The 11,464-nt window shown below is 41.6% G+C and overlaps 1 pseudogene; it reads right to left on the bottom strand.

Annotated features, from left to right (window-relative positions):
• Window positions 1-9,080: 9,080 nt before the first annotated feature.
• Window positions 9,081-11,464, bottom strand: part of LOC102261292 — a 3,420-nt pseudogene continuing 1,036 nt past the window's right edge.

The following is an 11,464-nucleotide window of genomic DNA, read 5'->3' as shown; positions in this document are numbered from 1 at the left end:
TATAGGCATTCTGTTCTTGAGAAAGTCGCCTCAAAGTGTAAATTTGTTCTTCAACAACCTAGGGACACATTTCATTTAGTTTTTGATCTCATACCTTCAACAAAAAGTTCAAAGCTTAAGAACAGCTCCTTTAAAAACTGTTAAAAAGAAGTAGCCTTTTTAAGCATAAGGATCTTTCATCTTCATGAAAAACTCAAATTTTAACTTAAGTGATAGCTAAATTTGTCATAGAGCAAAAATGCAGTATTGTGAAAGAAAATTTATTTATGAACATTTGAGTAATTCCATTACAATGTCAAGGCAATTTATCCTGTATATTAACATTTTTTAAAGCCAAAATTAACATTAATGTGAATGGTTAAACTCAATTTATTGTCCCTTTCTTCATTTAGGAAACATATACAGAGTATCTACTACCTGCCAAGGATAGTAATAAATTAATAATTTTAGTCATAAATGTCACAGTTCATTTTTTGAATGAGATAACATTTTGGGCTTGTTTAAAATGTCTTAATGTACATTAAATAAAAAAGATACAATTATTGGATAAAATACTGTTAGATATAAGAAATATTTACCAAAGATAAATTTACCTTATTCCTTCTTATAGTCTTCAATGCCATCACTTGTGTTCGTGACAGGGGGCAGCGCCCAAACCCCCTTGTGGTGGGCTGTTTCTGTTTCCCGCGACCCGCACGGGAAAACGACAGGTTCTTGAGCGGAGGAGCTGGGGATTAAGAAATTAAAGAAAGACCAAGATGCAGAAATAGATTTTAAGCTGGGGCCAGGTGGGCGCCATCCTCTCTGATGGAGAGGCGGCAAAAGCGGCTGAGCCACACAGCAGGTTTATTTTAAAGGCCTAGATTTACATATCTAGTTCCGCCCCTGCCTGATTAACATGTCCAGCCTTATTGGGGAAGCATGTTCCCAAGGCGTGGCTCTGCCTATGCTCTGAGCTCAGCTGACAATAATTATAAGAAAATGCCTAGGTGCCTCCCAGGCGGCCCTCTACATTCAACATTTTTAATAGATTGCCTTTCTTTTTTCCTTGACTGCACCGTATTCTTTTTATTTAACAGATCAGCTTTTTGTCTCTTCTCTTTTTCTTCTTGTAAGGTTAATCTGCAGTTAAACACAATCAAAGCTGTGATCAACATAAAATGTACTGTTATATTTATATGATATCTTATGTAAACCTCATGGTAACCACAAAACAAAAATCTCCAGCAGATTCACAAAAGATAAAGAGCAGGAATCCAACGCCCATTACGGAAAATCTTCAATTCAAAAAGGAAGGCAGCAAGAGAGAAAGAATGTAACAATGGAACTACAAAACAGCCAGAGAACAACAAGATAGCATTAGTAATCCTTTACTTTTCAATAATTTCTTTGTAAATGGATTGAATTCTCCAATCAAAAGGCATGGAATGACTAGGGGTGGAGGATACACAATATGGCAGGCAGACTATGTGTTGTAGAAATGTGCACCTGAAACCTGTAGTCTTTTGATAACCAGAGTCACCTCAATAAATTCAATGAAAAGGAAAAGAGGCATACAGTGTTTGATGGATTAAGTAATAAGACCCCACTACTTGCTGCCTTCAAGAGACTCCATTCATTTTCTTAACTTTCAAAAAAAATCCTCACCAGAGGATATGCTCAAAGATTTTAGAGAGAGGGGAATGGATAGAGATACACACAGACAGAGAAACATCAATGTGAGAGAGAACATCAGTTGGTTTCCTCTCCTATGTAGCCAGACCAGAGATGGAATCCACAATCTAGTTATATGCCTTAACCTGGAATCAAACCTACAACCTTTCGGTATATGGGATGGTGCTCCAACCAAGAAAGCCACACTAGCCAGGATTCAAGTCCTTATTAAAGACTCAAAGCGAAGAGAGAGAAAAGTATCCCTTGCAAGGGCAAACCAAAGAGAACATTCATAGATATCCTTATATCAGACAAAATAGAATTTAAGCCACAAACTGGGGGAAAATATCCTCAGTGAGGATTAACAAAAATAAAAATTAAAAGAAATATATCAGTGATTGCCTGTGGGTAGGTCTGGGTTCTGCTCAAACATCCCTGGGAGTTGGCCAAGTATTTCCAGAGGCTTGTAACAGTTACTCACCCAGTGAAAAAGCAGTCTTTGCCTAAGAACAGAGCTAGGGTGGAGTGAAACTTCAGGATACACAAGGAATTATGTCCCAGGGAACTCCCCTTAAAAGAAAATCTCTGCAACCAAAGCACTTGTATGCTTGCATAGAAGCATTAGCAATGGGCACAGACACTAAGAGGGTGAAAGCAGGTGCTGGGGGTTGGGAGGGGCCAGGGAGAAGCCAATGGGGGAAAAATAATATTGTAATAGCTATGTACAGTCCGGGGGGGGGGTACTTAAAATATCAGGGGAACCACTCTGTAAAGTATAAGATTGTCTAACCACTATGTTGTACACATGAAACTAATCCTATATAATAAAATGGTAATATGCAAATAGACTGACCAACGGAACAACCGCACAACCAGTCACTATGATGTGCAGTGACCACCAGGGTGCATGGCAGCAGGCGGCAGAATGTGGAACATGGGTGTGGCAGCCACGGCGGGATGGTAGAACAGGTTAGTGGGGGCACCAGACCAAGGCGGGGTGCTGGTCACTGTCATCAGGGTGAGCCTCTGGTACTTACTGAAAATTCTTTGCTCCCACATGTTATGGTCCTACCCAGCGCTCGCACCTGCTGTTGGCACTGGCCCCACTCACACCTGCTGCCGGCACCCGGCACCGGCCTAATTGCTTGGCGCTGTCAGTGGGGGTGTGTGGCAGCTGCTGGCCCTAATTGCCCCTGAGGGGTTCACACCTCCCCCTGCTCCTGAGGGGCGATCCGGGCAGCAGCTGCCACTCACACCCACTAATAGCGCCGGCCCTGATTGCACCCGCTGCTGGCATCAGCCCCAATTGCTCCGTGCCATCAGCGGGTGCAAGTGGGGCTGGCGCTGTCAGCACATGGGAGTGGTGGTGGTGGAAGCAGGGCTTCTGGCAGACAGGAGACGGGGGGGCCATGGCAGTAGGGGTTGGGCAGCGGCTCAGAGGATGGGCCAAGACCTGCTCCTGTGCCCACCGCAGCCTCGAGGCCCACAGTTTCTTTCAAGGTTCACGAATTCATGCACTGGGCCCCTAGTACAGAATAATATTGAAAAAACAGGGGGTGGAATACCTCCTCTCTGGTTCCAGGTGTGTCACCCAAGACCCGCAGCTGCCAAGTCACTGCAGCTTGGCAGCTCCTGCATTGAGTGTCTGCCCCCTGGTTGTCAGTGCCTGTCATAGCTGCCAGTTGGACAGTTGGGCAGTCAGCCGGTCACTTAGGTTTATATATATATAGATTTATGTATTTTTAATTTTTTTTTTTATTTAGAGAGAAAGAAACATTGATTTCTTGTTCCACTTATGTGTGCTTTCATTGGATGCTTATTCTATGAGCCCTGACTGGGGATCAACCCACAACCTTAGCGTTTCCTGACAATGCTCTAACCAACTGAGCTTCCCAGCCAGAATGGTATTTTTATTTTTGCTTTTGAGATTATTTTTGTTGTTGTTGTTGACATTATTACGGATGTGGTACTTCTTTTTCTTATGTAAATTTTGCCCACTTCTAGACATATCAGGGATTTTTCATTTTTTATTGTGATGGACTGTTTTTCCATTATCATTATAAATGTTTATTGTATTAATATCTGTACATTTGATAATCAGACTGAAGAAAGCTGTAATTTTGTAACTGGTGAAGGAGTTGAGAGTTTATGGCAGTTCTTCAGGAAAGGCAAACTGGATGGTAAAGATTTCACCAGAAAGATATTGAGGAATGTTATGATGCAGATGGAGAAACAAATAAAGTAAAATGCAAGCAAGAGGGGTTGTTTTTATTGAAGAGTAAGATAATCACTAAAAATAAAATTATATAAAATGGCTATTTTTTCCCCACAAATCGCATTAGTCAAATTTTTCTGTAATTCGTTTACTGACCTTATCATCTTCACCATTATGAAGCCTCTTGTGCTCCATTCATGTTCCATATTCTTTAAGATTCACAAACTTAAAGTCTAAATACTCATTTCCCCTTGCTCCCTTCTTTCTCTATCAGCAACTCCTGTCTTTCCATCTTTATACCATGTCTTAGGAAGGTAAAATAGGTTGACTCCATATTCCATAGAAACTGGTATAAACATGTGAGTACATACAGAGACTCCTTTTAGTGTAGTTCTTGATCCAGCAACGCCAAATGGACTACACCTGCTACGGTGGGTGAAACACACAGGAGCAGGAGCTGCCCCATAGCAATGGCTAATGCAAACCCAGCTAACTCAAAACTCACCACATTCCGACTACATTTGCTAACGATTTCAAGTGCTAGCCAAAAGGAAAAGTAACAGAAACCAACACTGCACAAAATGCACCAGAAAAATGTGAAAGTTTGGCAAACACATCTTACAGCAAGACAAATACATAGGTTTTAACTTATTCTTCTGAGACCATTTACTGCCATTTTGTTCTTTGTTGCTTGAGTAGTTCACAAAATTGCTTGGAAATGGAAGCTCAGAAGTTCAGTACCTGGACCTTCAGCAGAAATTGCTGCTGTTGATGAATTCCCCACTGAGGGATGAGTGCCTTCACTGGTAAAGGAACAACTAACAAAACCAACAACAACAAATTCTGAGGCCAAACATGTGTCACTCAGCCTAGCTAGACCAACTGGTTTTGGTGTGTGTGAATGGTTTAAACTATGATCACCAAGCATTTCCCTCCTACAGCAGCCCAACTAGAAATTATCTATTGTTCCTTATTTGCTCCTCAAATTTACAGGAGAGGCTCTCTGTAGTGACATGTGAAGAGAAGGTTCTAATATTTCCTGTGCAGCCTACAATGAGGATCAAAGACATGACCCGGCTACAGAGAGGTCGGAACCACACACCAGGACTCCAGGTCAGTGTTTCTCTATGGATCAGGGATACTCAGAGTATATGTTATGCCAGCTCTGAGTTTCTGTGTTTCCTTGGTCAAAGAGCAATTGGAATTTAAAATTTCCCATTCCCACATTTCTGTGGAAACTAATTGTAGACCCAGAGCAGATGCCCTGTAGAAAGGTATTTCTTGGAACTCTTGTGCTTATCTAAGACTCAAATAATGCCCTGGTTCAGCTTTCCTGCACACTCATTTAAGTTATGCTACTGGAATTCATAATGTGTTGACAAATATTTCTTTTGTGATGAAAAACAACTGAGAGATGGTTGCCTTACCAAATCTTTTAGCAAAGGTTTTCCAAATCCAGTTGAAATGCTGTCATTAATGTTTTTCCTAGTAAGAGTAACCAAGAAACATGTGGAACACTTTTCCACGACTGATTCTTTTGTTCTCTGGGATGTGCAAAACCAGGGAAGACTTGAAAATGATCTGAACATTGAATGTACTTGTGAGTCAACCCGCAGATCCATCAGCAGAGTGGAAGTCCTGACTGATGTGGTGTGTAGAGAACCTTGGTCCAATCACTGGCTAAATACTAAGCAATCCAAACACAGCAATAACCCTTAGGAAGCAAGATTTAATTTTTTTAAATGAACAGAGACATGAATGGCTGCACACTTCAATAGAGACAAAATTCACAAATTTCACAACATCTGGAGGCAACTTATTAAACAAAACAAGAACAGCCCTCTACAAAGAATATCGATTCTCTTTCATCATTGATGTTTCTATCTCTCTCTTCCTCTCCTTTCCTCTCTCTGAAATCAATAAAAATATATTTTTATTTTTGCAACACTAGCTGAAATTCAATAAGATTAGAAAGCAAATAAATAAGAAAATGTGACCCGTACTAAGAAAGAAAATAGAAATTGTTTATCTCCTCCAGATGTTGGATTTCTCATAGACTTAAAAAACAGCTATTATGAACATGTTCCAAGAACTGGTGGAAGTCATGTTTAAAGAATTAATGAAAATGATGACGAAAATAATGCAATGCATGGAGAATCTCAATTAAGATAGAGAGTATATGATGGACCAAATAAAATTCCAAATAGGATTTGGAGCTGAAAAATACAAGGATCTGAAATGAAAAATTCATTGGGATGAATGATTTGAGATGGTAGAAGAAAGAATTCAGTGACCTTGAAAAATCAAAAGAAATTATTCAGTTTGAAGAGGAGAGAGAAGGCAATGAAGAACAGTAACAAAGCTCAAGAGACCGGATCAACATCAAGTATTGACAATCCCAGAAGGAGCAGAGAGACACTAAAGGACGGAAAAGTACATTTGAAGAAATAATTGTCAAGAACTTCTCAAATGTGTTGTGGCCGGGTGGCTCAAAATGTTGTGGGTTGTATTCCTGGTAAGGGCACATACCTAGGTTGGAGGTTTGACCCCTGGTCGGGGTGCACAGGAGTCAACCCATCGATGATTCCCTCTCACATTGATGTTTCTCTCTCTCTCTCTCTCTCTCTCTCTCTCATCAATAGAAACATTGCCTCAGGTGAAGATTTAAAAAAAAAAAAGAAAACTTCTCATCTTTAATGAAAAACATTAATGTACAGATCCAAGAAACTAACAAATCCAGGCATAAAACACACAAGGACATACACACCTAAAGGTCAAAGCTGAGAAAAGCATCTTGAAAATAAGAGATAAACAACCTATCACCAAAAGAGACAAACATTTTGATGAATTGCTGGCTTCTCACCAAAATAATGGAAGTCAAGGATCTGTGGGATAACATATGCAAAGTTATTAAAGAAAAAAAACAGCCTGGCTGGTGTGGTTAATGGTTGAGCATCAACTTATGAACCAGGAGGTCATGGTTCGATTCACGGTCAGAACACATTCACGGTCCAGATTATAGGCTCAATCCTCAGTAGGGGGTGTGCAGGAGGCAGGCGATCAATGATTCTCTCTCATCATTGATGTTTTTATCTCCCTCTTCCTCCCCCTCTCCTCTCTCTGAAATCAATAAAAATATACTTTTTAAAAAACAAGGAAAACTTTAAAAAAGAAAAAAGTTGTCTGACCATGTATTATTTTATATCCAGCAAAATTATTCTTTAAAAAAAGGCATATTAAAGACATTCCCAACAAAGACTGAAAATATGATTATATAGAGTGTAGTTATAGTACTGTATTGCTGAGTTGTAACACATACACATACTACAAATGACAGTAATAGCAGAAACAGAAGAAAAGAAGTTACTAGAATAAAGGTAATACATTTTACCAGAATTAAATTTGTATTATTTTGAAGTATACTGTGATAAGTTGATGTGTATTATCTTCACTAAAATGTAACTTAAATTAAAAAAATGAACATAGGGACATTTTTATCTATGGGAAAAACAGAAAACACAAAGAGAAATAGCAGATATTAAAAACAACTTTATGAATATTAAATATGAAGGAACCATACCCAGAACTCAAATAGCATAAGAGATTGCCAGACTGGGTTTTAAAAAGGCAAGATTCGGCTGATAAAGGACTTTTATTCATAATATGTGATTTCTTAAAATGAATAAAACAAACAACCCCCAAAGGGGTTGGAAATCTTATATTTGAATATATATATATATATCTCCAAAGATTCACAAATGGTAAACAGCATAGGAGAGAACACTCATTATCACCTGTGCTAGGGAAATGTAAATTACATCCACAATGTGATACTGCTTCATATCCACTAGACAGGGTCTCAGCAAAAAGACAGATGAAAAGGGATATGGAGTGAAGTAGATGAATGATGATGGAAGGCAACTTGACTTGGCGTGGTGAACACACAGTACGATATACAAATGATGATGTGCTGTGGATCTGTATACCAGAAACCTATATAATTTCATTGGCCAATGTCACTGCAATACATTCAAATTAAAAAAAAAAAAGACAGACTATACGAAGTACTACTGTACAAGATGCGGAGACACTAGAACCCTCAAACACAGGTGGTTGGAGTACAGTATTATATAGTTAGTTTGGAAACAATTCCTCAGGTTCATAAAAATTACCACATGACTCGTCAACTTTAACCCTAGAAGTCTACTAAGGGAAATGAAACACAAATCCACACAAAGACATGTACACACACATACACATACACACACAAAGAGGGAGAGGGGGGAAGGGAGGAGAAGAAAAATAGGGAAGAGGCAATCAAAAAATTAGGCAAATGAACAAAACTGATGAATCTCTGTCAAGGGTATTTGGAAGGTCCTCCTATTATTCTGGTAACATTTCTGTAAACGTGAAATTACATCAAAACTTAAAATTACTTTTAAATACTCGAGATAACAAAGAAAATCAAAGCTGACCTTCATACCTATTGGCACGTGAATGATGAATAGATCTACATGGTCCAGTTGAAGTTTCTTCAGTGATGTTTCCAGGGCATGTCGAACCAATTACGGTAAAAATAAAGTAGACCGATGCTGCAATAACCAAAAAATATTTTAAAAAATGGTTTGTGATGTCACACATTTGGGAACTGAAATTCAACATCATGGTTAAGAGACTGAGAAGCGAGTAACCAACCACTGTGATGGTCTCAAAATAGGAAGTCCCAAGGCTAAATTCATGTTACTTACTGTAAATGAGGCTTTTAATGGGATACTGAGATTTATTTCAGCGACTGAAAGAAAACTGTCAATAAAATGTAGATGGGCCAGGAAAAGCAACCTAAATGTTTCAAGGATTAGCAAACTCATTTCTGAAAGGAGAGTCAGAAATGTCAGGCAAGGGGAAATGGAATCTACTGCCCTGCATAGGAAATGCCTGGAAGCAGGACTGCTCAGAGGTCCACATTCTGAAAACAAATCATCATTGACGTGGACACACATAGGACCATTCTGTAGAGACCTCAGCTCTTTTTGTGTTGGAAGCAGGCTTTTCCACTTAAGAAAAATTTTACAATTTCAGTAAATTCGATGCTGACTTGAAAGCAGTCTTTCCTAGTCTGGCTCCCCTTTGGGAATAATATGTCAACCCCACTTGGATATGTGCTGAGAGAATTTGCTGAAGAATGAAAGGAGTGGATCCACTCTGCAGTGGCTCAGTCAATCCACAAGCAGATGGAGAAGCTAATGAGCAAGTGGTAGTTAGAATCCCTTTCATATATGAAGGTCAAACAGCCATAACTGACATGAATGATTTAGGTTCTTCAGCCACTCAAAGTAAGATATTGTAACTCCCCCGGCATTCAGGTAGAGATCCTGGTAGAGATCTGGAATAACCATGATGTTCCTCTCCAGGAAAATCTTATCTGCTTCTAGAGTTGTTGGCCCATGAGCACCTTCAGCGATGATCTTGGCTTTGATTCTGGGCTTGGTCAGCTGCTTCTCACTGGCAGCAGGGATCAGTATGTCACAGTCGGCCTCTAAGATGCCCCCTTCATAAAGCTCTGCCTTGGGGAAATCGAGTGATGATCCATGCTGGAATTTGAAGTCTTCCAGTTCCTTTGGGTCAATACCATCTGGATTCCATAGACTCCCATCAGATGCACCAACACCAACACATTTAGCACCAAAGCGATGCAAATATCTCATAGAGTGAAGGCCCACATTACCAAATCCCTGAACAACAAATGTTTTATCTCCAAACCCTGGTGTCATTCCTAAAATGCTCATATAAGAAGCTTCATTGATGAAGTTTTTGATTCCATGGAAAACTCCCCAGCCAGTAGCAGAGATCCATCTCTGGACTGATGGGCTTGCCAGTGCCACAGGCATGGGCATTAATAGCATAGTGCCCGACGGTGCTAGCACAGGTGTCCGCAATCCAGGACATCTCTCGCTCCCCCTGTTCATGTCTGGGGCAGGCACAACAATACCCGGACCAATAAAGCCCTTCTTTGCCAGTTCCATGGCAAACCCCCTTGTGATCTTTCCCAACTCATTATCGGTATAGTTCTTGGGGTTGATCATAACACCAGCTTTGGCACCCCCAAATGACACATGAACATGTCGTCAGAGAAGCCAAAGCTTTCACTTCATCTACACTCACCTCAGTGCTGTCAGGAATACCTACATCCCTGGCAGGGCGTGCGGTGCTGGTGGTGCTGGACCTGGTAGCCCTGGATGACCTCCCAGGAACTGTCCGGGCGCCAGATGGGGAAGGACAGGCTCAGCACCTGGTTGCAGAGCTTGATGATCCTCAGGATGCCCGCACCCGCTTCTGCTCCTCCCTCGCTCTCCCTCCTGGGCCTTGAGGTCCTCCACCAGCTTGTCCTCCACGATGCTGGCGTGCAGTGGAAGAAGCCCTCCACCCTCCTGAAGAAGTCGGGTCGTCCTGGCGGTCAGCCGCTGCCTGGCTGTAGTGTCACCAGGAAGGTGGAGGGAGCTCCGGCTGCAGGGTGGCGGCTGCGGGCGGCCTGCAGGCCAGGCCGGCCCAGCAGCGCAGCCACGTCAGATGCAGCGGAGCCCAGGGCTGCAGCCCGATGCCTCACCCAGGCAGTGGGACATGGCGGGGGCGGAGGAGAAGTTCTCCGAGAGGCTCTGGACCATGGGAGGGAGGGATGGCCTGCAAGGGCTGCCCTTTTAAGCCGCAGCTTCCTGCCCTCAGGAGCGGTCCCTCCCCTTGGCGCCCACTGCCTACCCGGGAGGAAGGACTTTGGGCTCTGGGCCAAGGTGGCCAGTGAATGGCAGGGGGTGGGGCGGGGCCCTGGCCTCCCTGGAGCCTTGCCTCCTCCTCCTCCATGGTCTCCCAGGCCTCCCTGGCGATGGCGCATGCAGGCCAGGCTGCAGGACCACAGATTTTTATTTTGTTTTCCTCTTCAACATTTTTGACACTATTCTAATAGTTTTATTCAGTATTGAAAGCTTTTAAGGAAATTTTGACAGTATTTTTGTACAAAACATTTTTTTGAAAAAATACTTGTTAACTTGCCAAATTCTATACCAAGAAACCAGAAACACCAATCAGAAAGGATATATGCACCCCTATGTTCATAGCAGCACAATTCACCATAGCTAAGATCTGGAAACAGCCTAAGTGCCCATCAGTAGATGAATGGATTAGAAAACTGTGGTACATCTACACGATGGAATACTATGCTGCTGTAAAAAAGAAGGAACTCTTACAATTTGCAACGGCATGGATGGAGCTGGAGAGCATTATGCTAAGTGAAACAAGCCAGTCAATGAAGGAAAAATACCACATGATCTCACTCATTCATGGATAATAAAGACCATTACAAACTTTTGAACAATAATAGATACAGAGGCAGAGCTGCCTCAAACTGATTGTCAAACTGCAGTGGGAAGGCCAGAGAGGGTTGGGGGGCAGAAGGGAGGGGAGTAAGAGATCAACCGAAGGACTTGTATGCATGCATATAAGCATAACCAATGGACATAAGACACTGGGGGATAGGGGAGGCCAGGGGATTGTCAAGGGCGGAGATAAAAAAGGACACATATATAATACCCTTTGTAATACTTT

This window comes from Myotis brandtii, unplaced genomic scaffold (assembly GCF_000412655.1).
Source record: "Myotis brandtii unplaced genomic scaffold, ASM41265v1 scaffold297, whole genome shotgun sequence".
In the NCBI taxonomy this organism is placed as follows: Eukaryota; Metazoa; Chordata; class Mammalia; order Chiroptera; family Vespertilionidae; genus Myotis; species Myotis brandtii.
The sequence above is the reverse complement of the archived record's forward strand: the minus strand, read 5'-3'. Positions and strand labels throughout refer to the sequence as shown.